Genomic DNA, 19028 nt, shown 5'->3' on the forward strand with positions numbered 1-19028 from the left:
TTTAAATGATGTCATAAGAGAAGTGTGTATGATAAGAAAGAAATATCAATATAATGATACTCGATGACCTAAATACATCTCTTTTTTAGTGCTTTTTTATGTTTATTTTTAGTTTACATCATTGATTTCCATTAAGATTGTGAGTTACAAATTTTCTCCATGTTTTCCCCTACCTATCACCCCAAAATAGTGATCCCACTGAATATCCCCTCCCCCAATATGCTCTCTCCCATATCTTTCCCCATCTGCCCTCTGACTTTCCAGTAAGGCAAAGTGGATCTTTATGCCCCGCTGCCTATATATCTTATTTCCAAGTTACATGTAAAATAATCTATATATTTTAAACATTTGATTTTAAAACTTGGATTCCCAGATTCTTTCCTTTCCTCCCTCATCACTGTAATGCCAAGCAAAGGCAACTTCCCAAGGTTCAAAATGCCAGCATAGGTGCTCTCCATTTTATTCAGTGAAAAATTAAGAACAGAGAAAATCAAAATATAACATCATTCAAAATACAGCATTTACCAAGTGTAATTCAATAATCACCAAGTACTACCCCACCCCTGGACATTACATTCATTTAATCAATCACAAAGTCCCTCTTCTAAATACTACTCCACCCCAGGCTGTACATTCATTTAGTCCATCATAAAGCTCCTCTTCTCAAATGGAGATTAGTTTCTAATCACAGAGCACAAAAAAGGTCAAAAGTTCCCCACCCTTGGATTACAACTGAATAGGCCATCTACCCCAGAGTTACAACAAGCTAAAGCACAGCATTTAATACACAAAGAGAGGTCTTTTCTTCATCTTGACTCAAGGCAAGTTCTCAGAGATCTTTGTTCCTGGGGAGACAAAGCTTAGCAAGGCCAAAAGATACATTGCAAGTGTCTTCATTAATTCATTCTCTGCCTACAGAACAGTCTCAGGAGCTCTGAACCAACAGCCAGGTTCCAGAACTTCTGCACTGTCCTTCACCAGTGGACAGAATTCACTCTCTATCTGCAGAACAGTCTCAGGAGCTCTGAACCAAGAGCAAGGTTCCAAGACCTCTGCAACAACAAGACTGTCCTTCCCCAGTGGACAAATCTGGCAAAACAACATCAAAACAGACAAGACAAAGTACCAGCATAGCAGCCATGTCTCCTCAGTCCTTGGCAGCTCTGGGTGGCAGCTCTGGGCAATTCAAACTGGCCCTCAGCAATCCTCTCTGTCTCTCTCTCCCTCCAAGATGCTGCTTCCCAAAAGTTCTTCTGCCTCTCTCTTTTCTTGTGTCTCTCTAAATTTACATCACCAGCTCCTCACAGTTCAGCCCTCTCTTTTCACGTCAATAAGTCCATCCCACAAATGGGATTCACAAGCTCTGGGTATTAACACAATCAAACCAAAAACCAAGCCAATACAGGGGGATCTTTAAATTCCATTACTATTAAAGTCACCCACACTTACTAATAAGATAAGGAATTCGATATAGGTTGTACATGTGTACCTATGCAAAACATTTCCATAGTGGATTTATTGTAGAAGGCTGACCATATTTCCCTCCATCCTATCCCACCCCCCACTTTTTCTATTCTCTACTTTGATCCTATCTTCCAACTTCCCTCCCCCAATGCCTACCCTCTCATCCCCTTCCCCCATACTCTCCTGTAGTGTTAGATATCCTTAAATTTAGTGGGTATGTCATTCCCTCCCTAAGCCAAATTCAATTAGAATAAGGTTGACTCATTCCCTTTTGCCTTCCTGTTCTTCTCCTCTATTGTAACAGTTTTCCATTGCCTATTGTATGAGATAATTTCCCCTATTTTCTCTCTCCCCATCTCTTCTACTTATGTTTCTCTCTCACCTCTTAATTTCACCTTTTAAGTATCATCACTTCTTATTCAATTAGTGTTGCACCCATTGTCTATGTATACCTGTACACATATGTACACACACTGACATATGTATTCATATGGCCATATACCCTTCTATATAGACATATAAATGTATATATATAGACATATAAATGTGTGTGTATATATATATGTATACATTTCTATTCCCTTCAACTATTCTCATACTGAAAAAAGTTTCATAAGTTACAATGATAATTTTTCCATGTAGGGATGTAAATAGTTCAAATTTAATAAGTTCCTTATGATTTGTTTTCCCTATTTACTTTCTCATGCTTCTCTTGCTTCTTGTATCTGAATGTCACATTTTCAAATAAACTCTATTTTTTTTTATCATGGATTCTTGAAATTCCTCTATTCCATTGAATGACTATATTTTCCCCTGAAAAGTAATCCTCAGTTTTGCTGGTTAGGTGATTCTTTGTTTTAATCCCAGCTCCTTTGACTTCTGGAATATCATATTCCAAGCCTTCAATCCCTCAGTGTAGAAGCTGCCATATCCTGTGTTATCCTGATTGTATTTCCACAATATTCCAATTTTTTCTTCCTGGCTGCTTGTAATATTTTCTCCTTGATCTGAGAATTCTAGAAACTGGCTATAATATTCCTAGGAATTCTCACTATGGGATCTTTTTCAGGAGGTGATCAGTGAATTCTTTCAACCTCTCCTTTGTCTTCTGGTTCTAAAACATCAGGGCAATATTCCTTGAGGATTTTTTTTTGTTACAGGAAATTTTTTTACTATGACAAAGACATCATAAAATTTTTATGATCCTGCTCTTTCCTTCTTGCCTTTGTACAAGGCCAGAAGAGAAACATTTGCAACTTTTACAACCTTGAATTGGACTCCAGGAATATCACCAGCAGCATGACATTTCCTACCAAATCCAGCAACCAAAACTTCATCGTTTTCCTCAATAAAGTTTAAGCAGCCATCATTGGGAACAAAGGCAGTGATTTTTTTTGCCATTCTTTATCAGTTGAACTCTCACACACTTCCTGATGGCAGAATTGGGCTGCTTGGCTTCCACACCAACTTTTTCCAAGACAATCCCTTTTGCATGAGATGCTCCTCCAAATGGGTTGGCCTTCAAGGCAGTGCCCAAATGAGCTTTCTTGTATTGCTTTTCATGCCACTTTTGTTCTCTCTGATGGCTACGGAGCTTTCTAGCAGTACAAAGACCACGGCACTTACCCATGCTGATGCTGTCTGGACCGAAGGAAAAGAGAGCGAGGATTTCTTGAGGGATGATTTCTAGGTTATTTTTTTTGATCATGGCTTTCAGATAGTCAAATAATTTTTAAATTATCTCTCCTGTATCTATTTTCCAGGTCAGTGGTTTTTCCAATGAGATATTTCAAATCGCCTTCTATTTTTTCATTTTTTGGATCTGTTTAATAGTATCTTCATTTCTTGTAAAGTCACTAGCTTCAGTTGCTCCAATCTAATTCTGAAGGATTGATTCTGTTCAGTGAGCTTTTGAGATTCTTTTTCCATCTTGCAAATTCAGCTTTTTAAGGCATTCTTCTCCTCATTGTCTTTTTGAGCCTTTTTTGCCATTTGAATTAGACTATTTTTTAAGGTGTTATTTTCTTCAGTCAGGTTGTTAACTCTCATTGTATAATTTTCTTTCATCATTCTCATTTCTTTTGCCAATTTTTCCTCCACTTCTCTTATTTGGTTTTCAAAATCCTCCTTAAGATGCTCTATGTCCTGTAACCAGCTCATATTTTTCTTGGAAGCTTTTGGTGCATGAGTTTTGACTTTGTTTTCTTCCTCCTGGTTCCATGCTTTGATCCTTTTTGTCATAAAAATAGTAGTGTAAATTCAGATTGCTTTGCTTGCTTTGCTTCCTTTGCTTGCTCATGTTGCCACTCAATAACTTCACTGCTGAACTTTTTACCACAGTAGAACACTGATTGTAGAAATGAGAGCTTTGTCTTAAATTTCTGGGTTTTTGAAGCTGCCAGAGCTATTAGTTGGGTGCCCTTTCTGAAGCCTCCACAAGCTCTGGCAAACTGGTCATGCATCCTAGGACCTCCACCCTAGACAGTGATTGAGATCCAAGGAGGTTAAAGCAAGAGCAATTACTCCTCAGACTGGTTGCTTCATCCCCCTACAATATGCCATCCAGGAGCTCTGAAGCAGCCACCTGGAGGCAGCCGCACATTCTCCACACCTCAGTCGCTTCTCCCTCCAGTGCAAAGGCCAGACCACACTACTGGACTATCAGTTCCCAAAGTTCACACTGCACTGACCTCTCACTTTGTCCTTCACATCTACGTGTTGATAATTCTGGAAACCACCACAGCTGCTGGTGATCTGAAGACCCTCCAGCTGGTGGCTGGTTGTGGCTATCCTGAGGCTGAAACCTCTGGCTCACAAGGGCCTGGGCTCAGCTCCCAGAGTGCTGTGCTGGTCCCTTCCTGCTGGCCTGCCAGGCTGTCTTCAGTGGAAGGGTAGCTTCTCTTCATCATTTTCTTTGGTTATGTAGCTCCAAAGTTTTTTAGAGTCATTTTTTACATGAATTGGAGGAGGTGCAAGCAGGGGCCACACAGAAGTCCTGTTTCTACTCCAACATCTTGGCTCTGCCCTAAATCCAACTTTTAAAATAACCATGCTTTAAAAAGCGCATTTCAAGCGAGCAGATAGGTGGTGCAGTGAATAGAGCTCTGGTCCTTGAGTTAGGAGGATGTGAATTTAAATGTGACCTCAGACACTTAACACTTAGTAGCTTTGTGACCTTGAGCAAGTCTCAACCCCAATTGCCCTGCCTTACCCCCTCCAAAAACAGCAAAAAAAAAAAAAAAGAATACTTCCAAAATAACTTAATATCTGTGATAACCATAATGAATTAATGTATTCTCTCACAGTGTTTGTCAGGGACTCTAAAATATATATTTTCAGGACCTGCACATAACTCTCTCTGTCTCTCTTTGTATATGCATATATAATTCTTTGTATAAAAATATACATAGAGAGGAAGAATATACACACATATGTTTTGTACATACATACACACATATATACACACAAATAATGTATGTTTGTGTGTGTGTGTGTGTGTGTGTGTATGGAGGGGGGAGGAGTGAGGGAATTCTATATAAATAAGTAGACTTAATCACCCATAGTATATTGCATAAAATATCCATTCTGGCGGCAAAACAACAGTTGTGTGGGCTTGAATAATTGATTTATAGGGTATCTAAAGGAGGAGGGGATATAATGGATATAAAGGGAAAATTTTAATTAATTAATTTAATTAATACTAAAAATAATGACCAATATAACATAATCAACCACTAATTTATATGCCTACTTTTTTTTTTTTAAGCAATCGGGGTTAAGTACCTTGCTCAAGGTTACAAGGCCAGTTATTTCTGGGTGTGGTGCTGAGTGTCTGAGCCCGGGATTCGATCTCCAGGTCGTCCCAACACTGGAGCCGGTGCTCTTACTTGCTGAGCCACCTGGCTGCCCCTAAGCAATTGGGGTTAAGTAACTTGCTCAAGGTTACAAGGCCAGGTGTTTCTGGGTGGGTGCTAAGTGTCTGAGCCCGGGATTCGATCTCCAGGTCTTCTCAACACTGGAGCCGGTGCTCTTACTCGCTGTGCTACCTGGCCACCCCTATATGCCCACTTTTCATGTGTCACCTTCTTCAATTTCGTACATAAGTGAAAATAATCTATGCAGAAACCAGAGGATAGCATTGATGATGTTTTAATGAGAAATATCAAAGCTTTCACAAATGATATTCCAAGTGAAACCATCTTTTTATCATCACATTATTAACTGAACAATTTTAAAAAATGAAAGATTCAATTATTCTTATTTTTGTTTAATCCAATTTAATACATTAGACTATTCCCTTAAGGCTCTTTTCCAATATGTCTTCCATCCATAAAAATTACACATGATTATTTGGAAGTTACAAAAAATATATGATCTTGTTCTACAAACCCCTGATCAATAATATCAGGAGAGGAATAAAAGAGAGAAACATGTTCTCCAAAAGTAGTAACCATCATCATGGAGTAGATACAATACAGAATCCAGACATAGTATTCTACCTCCTGAGGTATCAGGTTACTAGAAATTAATGCATGGAGCATATAAGCATTTTAAAGAAATGTTAATTGAAATGCATTTTAAAGGACTCCATATTAATTGGAAGGACAAATTATTTTTTCTGAACTTAGTAATTACATACAAATCATCAACAGACAGCTTCAAAAAAGGCAAATTCATTTTTAAGATACATCTATATGTAATTGTCACACATATATATGTTAAGTATATGTAAGTGTACATGTGTGTGAACTACAGACTAATTTCTTTGCAAAGAACTAGAGAAATTAAGTCCCCATACTAACATTCAATATTTCAAATTGTCAGTTAAATAACACATATTCAGCAAGGCAAGATGGTGCTGACTAAAGTCACGAAGCAAAAAGTCTGTTACTACTATGACGGGGATGTTGGAAATTACTTCTATGGGCAAGGCCACCCAATGAAACCCCATGGAATCTGAATGACTCGCAACTTGCTACTAAACTATGGACTCTACAAGAAGATGGAAATCTATTGACCCCACAAAGCCCATGCAAATGAAATGACCAAATGACCAAGTACCACAACAATAACTACATTAAGTTTGTGCGCTCTGACCATCCTGATGCTATGTTGGAGTACAAGCTGATGCAGAGATTTAATGTTGGTGAAGACTGCCCAGTATTTGATGGCTTATTTGATTTCTTTCATTTATCCACTGGTGGATAGGTAGTAAGTGTGGTGAAGCTTAATAAACAGTAGACAGACATTGCTGTGAACTGGGCTGGGGGCCTGCACCATGCTAAGAAGTCTGAAGCTTCTGGCTTCTGTTACGTCAACAATATTGTGTTGGCCTTCCTGAAACAGTTAAAGTACCACCAAAGGTTGCTATACATTGTTATTGACATTCACCATGGTGATGGCATGGAAGAAGCTTTCTACACCACAGATCGGGTCATGACAGTGTCCTTTCTTAAGTATGGAGAGTACTTCCCGGGAACGGGTCACCTACAAGACATTGAAGCTGGCAAAAGCAAATACCATGCTGTCAACTATCTACTCTGAGATGTGATTGATGATGAATCTTATGAGACCATTTTCAAAGCAGTTATGTCCAAGGTGATGGAGACCTTTCAGCTCAGTGCAGTGGTCTTACAGTGTGGTTCCTATTCCCTGTCTGGAGACGAACTAGGTTGTTTCAGCCTTACGATTAAAGGCCATGCCAAATGTGTGGAGCTCGTCAAGAGCTTCAATATGCCCGTGCTGATGCTGGGAGGGGGGGTGACTACACCATCTGCAATGTAGCCAGGTGCTGCACATATGAGATAGCTTTGGCCTTGGACACAGAGATCCCTAATGAACTTCCCTACAATGATTACTTTGAATACTTTAGACCAGATTTCAGACTTCATATCAGCCCATCTAACATGATGAACCAGAATACCAATGAGTACTTGGAGAAGATCAAGCCAAGGTTGTTTGAGAACCTCCAGATGTTGCCACATGCCCCTAGTGTCTTCTATTTAGATAAATGGCCTCTTCTCTAAGGTTTTATAAGAATTTACTTCCTTAGGACAATATGTTTAAAGATCAAAATATAGTTTTGACATTCATTATAATGTATGATTTTTTTCTTCTGGTTTTATTAGAAAGATAAAATAAATTTATTAAAATAAAATCCATAGCACCATAATAATTGTAAAATCTATTGACATTAAAATATCTTAAAAATAAGAATACTTCTGATGCATTGTGTACTTTTTTTAAACATGTATTTTAATTTTCAAAATTCATATCAACAAGATTTTGAGCTTCAAATTTTCTCAGCATCTGTCCCATACCTCACCCTAAGATAGCAAGCATACTGATTACTCCTTCTCCCAGTCTTCCCTCTCTTCTATTCCCTCATATCCTTCTTGCCCCCTTTCCCCTTACTTTCTTGTAGGGCAAGATGGATTTCCATACCCCATTGCCTGTATGTGTTATTTCCTGATTGCATGTAGAAACAATTTTTTTTAACATTTGTTTTTAAATCTTTGAGCTCTAGATTTTCTCCCTTCTTCCTTCCTCATGCACCCCCAAATGGGAAGATAAGCAATTCCATATAGATTATACATATGTAGTTATGCAAAACATTTCCATAGTAGTCATATTGTGAAAGACTAATTATCTTTCCCTCCATCCTATCCTGCACCCATTTATTCTATTGTGTCCTTTGACCCTGTTCTTTTTCAAAAGTGTTTGCTTCTGACTACCTCCTCCCCCAATCTGCCCTCCCTTCTATCATCCCCACTCCTCTTATTACCATCCCCCATACTTTCCTGTAGGGTAAGTTACCCAATTGAGTGTGTATGTTATTCTATCCTTAAATCAAATCCAATGAGAGTAAGCTTGACTTATTTCCTTTCACCTCCATATACTTCCCCTCCATTTTACCAGCTTTCTCTTGCCTCTTTTATGTGAGATAATGTACCCTATTCTATCTCTCCCTCCCTCCTTCTCCCAATATATTCCTCTCTGACAACTTAATTTTATTTTTTAGATACCAGCCATTTATATTCAACTAACTATGTGCCCTCTCTTTATGAATACATATACACACATATACAAATATATGCATACAAATATAAACAAAATAAATACACACATATATAAGGAAAGATATAAATATACACACAGATACATACACACACATGTATATATATGTGTGTGTGTATGTATCTGTGTGTATATTTATATCTTTCCTTATATATGTGTGTATTTATTTTGTTTATATTTGTATGAGAGAGAGAGAGAGAGAGAGAGAGAGAGAGTTTTTCCCTTCAAGTATCCTAATACTGAAAAAAGTATCAGGAGTTACAAAAATTTCCTTTTCATATAGGAATGTAAACAGAACAACATGAATAAGTTCTTTATGATTTCTTTATCCTGTTTAGCTTTTCATGCTTCTTTTGATTCTTGGGCTTGGAAGTCAAATTTTCTGTTCATCTCTGGTCTTTTAATGAAGAATGCTTGAAAGTGTTCTATTTCATCGAATGACCATAATATTCCCTGAAGTATTATACTAAGTTTTGTTGGCGATTCTTGGCTTTAATCCTGCCTCCTTTGAACTCTGGAAAATCATATTCCAGGTCCTTTGATCCCTTAATGTAGAAGTTGCTAGATGATGTGTTATCCTGATTGTATTTCCATAGTACCCAAACTGTTTCTTCCTGACTGCTTGTAATATTTTCTCCTTAACTTTGAAATTCTGGAATTTGTCTATAATATTCCTAGGAGTTTTCTTTATGTGATGTTTTTCATGAGGTGATAGGTTGATTCTTTTGATTTCTATTTTACCCCTTGTTTCTGGAATATCAGGGCAGTTTTCCTTGATGATTTCTTGAAAGATGATATCTAGGCTCCCTTTTTAATCATGGCTTTCAGGTAGTCCAATAATTTTTAAATTATCTCTTCTGGATCTAATTTCCAGGTCAGTGGTTTTTCCAATGATATGTTTTACATTGTCTTCTATTTTTTTCATTCTTTTGTATCTGCTTTATATTATCTTAATTTCTCATGATGTTACTAGCTTCCATTTGCTCCATTCTACTTTTGAAGAAATTATTTTCTTCAGTGAGCTTTTGGACTTCCTTTTACATCTTGCCAAATCTGCTTTTTATGGTGTTATTCTTATCTTTTTTTCCTTTTTTTCTTTTTTTTAGAGGGGGGAAGGTAGGGCAATTGAGTTTAAGTGACTTGTTCAAAGTCACATGGCTAGGTTTTTGTGTTAAATGTCTCAGGTTGGATTTGAACTCAGGTTCTCCTGATTCCGGGGCTGGTTCTCTATTCACTTCACCACCTAGCCACCCCTCCCCTTTGGCTTTTTGCACCTCTTTTGCCATTTGAGTTAGTCTATTTTTATGGTGTTATTTTCTTCAGTATTTTCTTTTGGATCTCCTTTAGCAAGATGTTGACTCATTTTTCATGATTTTCTTGCATCCCTTTCATTTTTCTTCTCAATTTTTCCTCTACTTTTTTGCTTGATTTTTAAAATCCTTCTTGAACTCCTCCATTGCCTCTGACCAATTCATATTTTTTTCCGGGCCGCTTTTGATGCAGGGGTTTTGACTTTGTGGTCTTCTTTGGGATCTATGTTTTGATCTTCTTTGTCACCAAAGAACGATTATATAGTGTGATTTCTCTTCCTCTGTTTGCTCATTTCCCAGCCAATTTCTCGACTTTGGAGCACTTTGCCATGATAGAACAGTTTCCAGAGTGGAGAGTTCTGTGTCCCAAATTTCTGGGATTTTTTGCAGCTGTTGTCAGAGCTACTTGTAGGCCCCTGCCTTAGAACTAATAATGCCATGCATGAGTAGCTTTCCAGAAGAATGCTACTATGAACAGCTTTTAAGGTTCTTATTACACACTATAGTGAACATTGTATTCATTCATTCACAAATCAAAGCAAAACATTAATAGAAAATCAAGGAACAGCATTCACAATATTATACCTTATCACAGAAAATCACAATATAGTATTCACAACAGCTTATCATTAAAATGGAAATATAGGCTTGAACAAAGAACAATCATCTCAAAGTACAATAGTCAAAGTCTTCCACTCATGGGGCACAGTGAATTAACTCAATCAGTCACTTATTCAGAAATCAATTACTAAGTATCATTAATCATTAAGTACAATCATTAGAAAATACACAGACCCTCCACCTTTAGGTCATTGGTAAACTATAATTTCATCACTACTCAGTACCCATGGAGAGGTCTTTTCAGCTTGACTTGAGATAGGCAACCCCTACCTGAATCCACCAAACAGTCACAGTATTCAAAGGCAGACAGCTCCCAGTTCCTTGTCCAGCTCACTATGTAAGTCTTGCTCCATACTGAACTTCACAGGGTCCAGTCCATCTCAAATACTTCACAATTTCTATTCCCAGGAATTCAAGGCTCAACCAAGCCACAAACAGACAAAGTCTCAAAATCCTGGCCATGCTTCCTCAGTCTTCTGCAGCTCTTTCAAAAAATTAGAATCACCTTATCCAGTCTCAGGGGTGGGGATTTCTGGGCTCCTGGGCTTCTGGGCTCCTCTTTAGGCTCCTGGGCTCTTTTCAGAAGAAGCTCGACCATCACAAGTTCTCAGGAAATTCTGACTCAGTTCTCAATTCTCTTTTCTCTTCTGTAGCTGCTCTGCTTCCAGATGCTGGTCCCAAGAAATTTTGACTGTCTTTTCCTGGGGCTTGTTCTAATATACACACAGCATTAGCTTCCTGTTTTAGCCAAACCCTTCCTATTATGTCAGTAATAGGAGAGAGGAGTTCATACCTTCTGTTTCCCCAACAGAGGCTTGATCAATTACTAAGTGCTAAGTACCTGTACCTTTGCTTAACTTGAAACAAGGTGCTAAGTACCTGCTTACTTGCCAATACAAAAAGGGGTCTTTAAATTCAAATTACATTATCATTACAGAATTTTGAGGAGGACTCTGCCTCCACATCCACCACAAGCTCTGCCATACAAGTGCTCCTCATCACCCCTGGACCACCACCCAAGACTTTGACCCAGATAAACCAGGGCAATGCAAGAGAATCCTATCTCAGCACCAGCAAAGAGGTTCTTGCAATTGCCCTCTGATCAGTTTATTGGTTGCCCCATCATCTGTGGGCCTGGAGCTCTGGAAGCAGTTGTCTTGCTGCCATAGCCACTGCCACCTCTGCCTCCCCAGGGGCAAGGTCCACATTGTGCTCTTGTTTCACCCAAGTACAACAGAGTGTCCTTTAGTTGGAACAGAAGAGGTAGCTGATATTATTCTAATGTTCATTATGCATATATGTGAGTGTGTGTGTGTGCATGTGTATGTTTACCTATACTCTGTATTTCAATATATCTGGCATCATTTGTAATCTTGTAGTTTTTTTTTTATTTTATACATTTAAAAACATTATTTTGAGAAGAGTTCCATAGGCTTCACCAGAATACCAAAGGGTTTCATGGCATATAAAAGAACAAGAACTCCTCTATTAGGAGGTACTAGTAAATAGATTTCTTTAGAATTGATTCTACCAAGGAAAAATATCAAATCTCTAAATTTATTGAGATGTGTATAACTCCTCCTCAATAAAATCATGCTCTTGTACTTCACCATGGTATGGATTCAAATCTTGGCCTTTGAAAGACAATGCCAAGGGAACACTCATTCTTATAGGTCATGCCAAGCTGAAAAAAAAAAGCATGTATGTGTCTGTCTTTCAAAGTTCAATTTTGCTAAGAATGGAGAGTTCATCACCAGAATATTAGGCTTCAAGCATTATAATAGATTTCTTTTGCCATGGTTATTGAACAAATTGGGCACTAAAGGAGAAAGATGAGTTGTGTACTTTAAGGATCCTGGAAGTACTGTACTATATATCATGTCTATTAAGCTCCTCCTGTGAGTAGCAGTAGTAACAGTAGTCATAGGAGTAATACTACAATTAATCATTACTTGTTGACTGACTGAGAAACTTACATGTCATTAAAAAAGAGAGAGAGAGAGCTAAAACATTACCCTAAAAGACATATTCTGAAAACTGGAAGCTCATGACCATTGAAGAAGATTAATATTAAATAAAAATAATTTAAAGTAATTATACAAAAGAACTAGATATGAGCATAATATTTAGCTTGCAAACATGCCCAAAGAATAGAAACACAAAAAAGATAAATGAAGGAATTTATATTTTAATGAAAGAGGAAAATTCATCCACAAATATGGTTATGAACAAACCAAAAATATATAAATGCAATATAATTTTCAAGAAGGTCCCTATTATTAATGGACATTAAGGAAAGGCCACATTTGTGGCAGTAGAGCTAAACTGAAGATGGCTAGAGAGTCTTAGAAGTCAAAATTAAAAGTAAGTAATTCTAGGTTTTGGACAGCCAGCATAGGAATGGAGACAAAAGTTGAAATATAGGATGAAAAAGATAAAAAGTAGAACAATTTGTTTGAAGGCTACAATATATGAAGAGAAGTAATTTGTACACTAGAGTTAGCTTGTGATGGACTTTAAATGAAAATCATAGAGTTTATATTTGATCCTAGATGCCATGTGGAGGCACTAGAGCTTTTCAAGCAAGGGAATAGTATGTTAAATCCTCTTCTCTAAGAATATTGTTGTAGCTGCTCCGTAGTTTTTCAATCATATGTGACTCTTTGTGACACATTAGGGATTTTCTTGGTAAAAATATTAGAGTGGATTGCAATTGCCTTCTCCAGCTTATTTTACAGATGAGAAACTGAGGCAGAGTTAAGTGACTTGCTCAGGTTCACACAGCAAGTAATTTTCTGAAGCCAGATTTGAACTTCTAAAGAGCAGTCTTTCTGATTCTAGCCTTGGCACCACCTTCCTGTCCCTATAAAGATTATTATTTTGGCAGATGTGCAAGGACTTTATTAGAGAAGGAAGAAGCTTGAGGCAGGGAGATCAATCTAGTAATAATAATAGTCCAGGCAAAAGGTGATGAGGGTCTCTCTACTGGTTTTTGTTTGACCCCTGGTTAACTTATTCACAGTAGCTGTTCCAAATCTTTTCCTCTACCCTCACTGTCTTCACACTACCTCAGATTCATCTTCCTTATATTATGCTCCTACTTCTAACTTTACTGAAGAGACTGAATAACTGAACATGATTATAGATAGTTAGGAAGTCTATGCCTGGTGACCTTTCCTTTGCTCACAGTGTTAAATGCTGTGCTTTTTGCCAAATTTAAACTCTAAATTTATTTCCTTGATCTAAATCCCTTTTGTCATCATTGGTTATACTTCCTCCTTATTTTATTTTCAGCCTTTCCTTTCTGTTTCCTCCTTCCCTGCTAAGGACAAACATGGTTAACTCTTCCATACCTAAGGAAAACTTTCATTACTCAATAATATTTCAAGCTAGTTCTTTTATCTCTCTTCTATTAATTGCTAAACTACATATATATATATACATATATTTATAATTTGTTTTTTGAAGATATTCTTTTTTTTTTCATTAATATAGAAAACACATATTGCCCTGGAGAGGTATATGGCCTGTGTGTGTATCTCCAACTGCCACTAAACATCTCTTTCACACTTCAAACACTTTAAACCTGACCCACGCCAAATTTACCTTATATTTTCCCTCAAAAATGTTCTTCACAACTTACCTAAATTCTAGAGAGAGTGACACCACCATATTCTCAGTTATTAGAACAAAAGTATTGGATTTATCTCTCGAATTTTCTTCTCTTTCAGTCTTTTCCAATGCATTACCAGGTTGTATTAATTCCCTTACTAGGTTCTCTATTTTCTATTCATTCTACCATCACTTGAGTTCATGTCCTCAGTGCTGCTTTCTTTTTGTTTTTCTAATGATACTTCATTCTCAGTTTGTATCCCTCTTCCAAATATTCATACATACTTAACAAAATTATGTCTAAATACATGGCTTTCCTGTCATAATTAAGTCATTAACAATCATGTAAGATGTTACCTTTGATCATCCTAGTAGGCGTGAATCAGATTCTGGCTATTCTGCTTATATGGTCAGAATCAATTATAGTTTACCTCATTTAATTAAAAAAATACCCATTTTTCCCTTGAAAATATTTTCTTGTGTTTGAATTTATTCATTTTCTTTTTTAATCTCTTAGATACCAGGAATTTCATAAGGGGAATAAGTTATTAATATCCCAGATAACAAAGAAGGCTAGGTACCTGGTCCTTTCTTCTGTCACTTAAAGGCAATTAGGTGTTTCAGGGATTAGAGTGTTGTACCTAGATTCGGGAAGACATGTATTCAAACTACCCTCAAAATGTCACTTAGCCTCTTTTGCCTCACTTTTCTTCAATTGTAAAACAGGGTACACTTTAACACCTACCTCCCAGGGTTGTTGTGAGGATAAAGTGAAATAATATATCAAAAGCAGTTACCATGGTGCCTGTCACATAGAAGGTATTTCCATAAAAGCCTATTTATTCATCATCATCTGAGTTAGCTGCTCAGAAACCATTTTAGATTCCCAAATATTCTCCTAATCTAAATAAGCGTTGATTTCTATTTCAGATGGTTTCTTTGACCTGCTAGTTCTCCTTGACACTGACAGCTTCACTTCCCCTAATCCCTCTTTCTGGTAACAAAGCATGGTCATAAGTTAAATGTTTCCTTACAGAGCTTGATAAAGCACAGGAATGCTGATAGATTAAATCTATTTTCTAATATCTAGCATCATAATATTAGAATATGATAATATTGGTGAACTAATAACCATGATTTCTGTCCAAAATGGCTTAATAGCATTAGACATGCCTTCTAACCATGCTATACTGCAGACTATGTATACTACAAATGTGAGATCATACATAAGGAAATCTGTCCACTATAATCCCTCTGTAAATATAAATTTAGAAAATAGATATTTTTGAACTGTCCTAAAATGTTTTTGGAAGTAAATATGTTAAGGATTCCTAATTGTCAACTGGATTGTCCCAAATAAACGTAGATTTTTATAAATTTTATAAGAGTTAATAGAACAAAAATGATATGGCATTCCAAATAATGCTATTCCATAATGTAGTGCTGCTCTGTAATGGTTTATAAGACAATTAATAAAGATACTGAAGATATAATTATATGACAGTGAGCTATTTTTATATGTCCATTTGTGTAAAGTATTTGAGAGGAAAAAATGAGCAAAATGGAAGAAAAGAGAATAAATCCTATCATTTTTCATTCACATTATCGATAACTAATAACATTCTTATTCCTTTTAGTACTTTTGAGCTTAAATATCTCCCAGTAATATTTCTTCTTGTTCTTGTTCTTGTTCTTGTTCTTCTTGTTCTTGTTCTTCTTCTTCTTCTTCTTCTTGTTCTTCTTGTTCTTGTTCTTCTTGTTCTTCTTGTTCTTGTTCTTGTTCTTCTTCTTCTTCTTGTTCTTGTTCTTCTTGTTCTTCTTCTTCTTCTTTTGCTTTTTGGAGGGAAATTGGGGTTAAGTAACTTGCCAAGGGTCACATGGCTAGTTTGTGTGTGTGTGTGTGTGTGTGTGTGTGTGTGTGTTAAGTGTCTTAGGCTGGATCCAAACTCAGATACTCCTGACTCCAAGCCTGTCTCTCTACTCACTGCACCAGCTAGCCGCCCCTCTCAGTAATATTCCTATCAATGATAGTGAACTGTTAAAGTAGAACTTAATCTGGAAAAAATGGAAATCCGCCAAAATTTTATAAATATTTCAAGCCCCTGGTTAAAGTGATACTTCAGTCATTTGGAAAGAGGGTATTATGAAGGTTTCTGTTTATTTTAGGAGCAAGATTTGTCAGAGTTGCTACAGAAAATAAGTTTCATTTTAGAGTAAAAAAAAAAAACAATTAGCACTGTGAATCTATCCTGAAAGTAGGAATCTCTAGTAAAACATCAAGAACCACTTGAAGAAAGACTATCCAGATAAGGTTTTTTTTTTAAAAAGGGGAGGGATAGTAATGATCTAAGTTTAAAAGATTACAAACTCAATTGAATGAGAAATTCAAATTAAAAAAATATTGGATGAGCATAAAGAAAATTATGACATATATGTATACAAAGCTTTCATTGAGAATTAAATGAACATGAAGTTCAATGTTGTTTTGTTTGTTTGTTTGTTTGTTTGTTTGTTTTTAAGCAATAAGGGTTAAGTAACTTGATCAAGGTTACATGGCCAGGTGTTTCTGGGTGGGTGCTAAGTGTCTGAGCCCGGATTCGATCCCCAGGTCATCCTGACACTGGAGCTGGTGCTCTTACTCACTGTGCTATCTGGCTGCCCCAATGTTTTTTTTTAATAAATGTGAGAGAGAATAAAAAAAATTTTCAAAAAGGAAGAGCATGAATTAAAATAAAAAAAAATAAAAGTTAGATTTGAAATACAAAAAAAAAAGAAAAAAAAGAAAACCACCTTAATACTTTCAATGCAGAATCTTTGAATCAAGGTGATATCTGATTACATGTGCTCATTTAGTAAGGAGTAAACCATAGAAGCTGCAGTACACAAACAAGAGACTTCTACTTTAGTGTAACAACCAAAGTATTATTCAAATTACTTCAGCTATCATTAAAATTGATACATTTAACTTGGAAATCAATGATAAAATTGCAAAGGATTTCATATCTATACATACACACATATAGACACACATATGTTTATGTATACATATACACACTATATATGTATATATGTAACTATCGTCATAATAGCATAACTGCTTCTTTATGGGAGGAGGACAAAGAGGAATATAACAATTCAGACTATTTGCTGAGGGGTCATGGATAGTTTGTTATATGAATCAGTTAAAGAGTGCTTGCATCTATGAAATTGTAGATCCTACAAGTACTGTGAAATAGGTAAACTACATATTATTATCCCATTATAAATACGAGGAAAAAAGAATCAACTAGTTTAAGTGAGTTGGTGATGTTTCCATGTTTATCTAGTTAGTCATAGAAATGAAACTCACATTCAGGTCTTCTAACATTTATTTTTTACCACAATATGCCACCTTAATTTATAGTTGTTGATAGGTTGAAAGACATGCAAATAGTCACTTAAGAAATCCAATTATATATTAGCTTGATATGCATAAAATGGTTTTTTATAAGAATATCTTGTCCCCATAAACCAATATTTTGATCATCTACTGTGTTTATGGAAAGGTACAGTAAAGAACCCATGTTTATATAATACTGATTTAATGAATATGTCAGTTTGGGGAAATTAAAAGTGACAAGGAGGAGATAATGAAGCTTTTAAGCATTTTCATGTAATTTTGTTGCATTCTAATGTTACTTTAGTTATAAATAAAATGGAGAGAGGGAGGAACAATGATGTATTTCCCACTATGTAGATAATTATTTTTTGTAACATTGTCAATTTCCATATTTTTTCCAGATAATCCATTCTGGATAAACTTTGGCACTATTGTAAGCCACCCTTTAATAACTGATGCCTTTTTTGGGGTAGTTTTTAGTATATTAGTTGCACTGAATTATACTACCTCATCAAGCTAAGGATGCATTGAGACACTGAAGAGTTAGAAACATGTTGAATTGCCTTGGGGCCTGTACTATGTTTTTAGTAAGGGCGTCAGTAGCTAAACTTGTCCACTTAAAAAAAAAAAAACATGTACATAGAGAGCAACAAAGGGCAATTAATGCCTCTGATATTGTATTGCTGCAAATATAATTCTCTTCCTATTGACCTTTGTCTCTCATGTATACCAAATTCTGCTCCTCTTTATCCTGCCCAACCCATTTACACTAGAGCTGTCTTTTACTCTTTCACTTTATCCTGATTTATAGGGTTTTGCTTTACTGCCTGACTGTAGTCACCCTTACCTCCATTTCCAGATTTAGCTAATCTCCTCATAAATAATGTAACTATGAACTTCAAGAAAGATTTGGAGTCTATACTTTAAGACCATCAGGATTCTCAGGTCTAGGACCTTCCATCTCCTGAGATTGATGTCAGTTCTAAATGCCAGACGTTTGAGTCTTCACTAACTACATAATTCCAAACCAAACTCTGCCCTGCTGGATGATTTCATGTGCTTATGCTGAAATGTGGGACTATACTCTTCCACTCATACAAGGGAAATAAGAGAGACAAAGGGAAAAACTGAAGAGAAATTAATGAGTTGGATTCTTCCTCCATAGTTGAATTTATACTTGACTTTCTCAAAGCAATATCACTATCCTTTTATATTTCTTTTAATTGGGAATTATGAGACAGAATATGAAGCCTCTAGTGAATTTTATTCTCCATAGACTACATCTTTATTCAGATAATTAATTGAAGACACAAAGAAAACCAGAACCCTCCATGTTTATTGTTTGTTAATTAATGTAAAATAGAGACTACAACATTTTCCCTGTATAATTTACTGGGTTGGTTTAAAGTAAAACACATGAAAGACTTGGAAACACATTGGAAAGTTAAAAGCACTGTTCAAATTTTAGTGTGTTAATAGTTTATATCTTCATCATCATTATTACTATTTTCTTGTAATCAGTCCTTCTAGTTTTGATGCTATTTTAATCTTGCAGCATACAATAT

At 36.2% G+C, this 19028-nt stretch overlaps 2 pseudogenes; one reads left to right on the forward strand and one right to left on the reverse strand.

Moving 5' to 3' along the window:
* Positions 1-3094, reverse strand: part of LOC138153210 (protein MEMO1-like) — a 68893-nt pseudogene extending 65799 nt beyond the window's left edge.
* A 3218-nt stretch (positions 3095-6312) lies between these two features.
* Positions 6313-7490, forward strand: LOC138153211 (histone deacetylase 1 pseudogene; annotated as a pseudogene).
* Positions 7491-19028: the final 11538 nt, after the last annotated feature.

The sequence above is a fragment of the Petaurus breviceps genome, unplaced genomic scaffold (genome assembly GCF_028583685.1).
Source record: "Petaurus breviceps papuanus isolate PSGF00001 unplaced genomic scaffold, PetGlider_PUasm1.0 90977, whole genome shotgun sequence".
NCBI classification, from domain to species: Eukaryota; Metazoa; Chordata; class Mammalia; order Diprotodontia; family Petauridae; genus Petaurus; species Petaurus breviceps.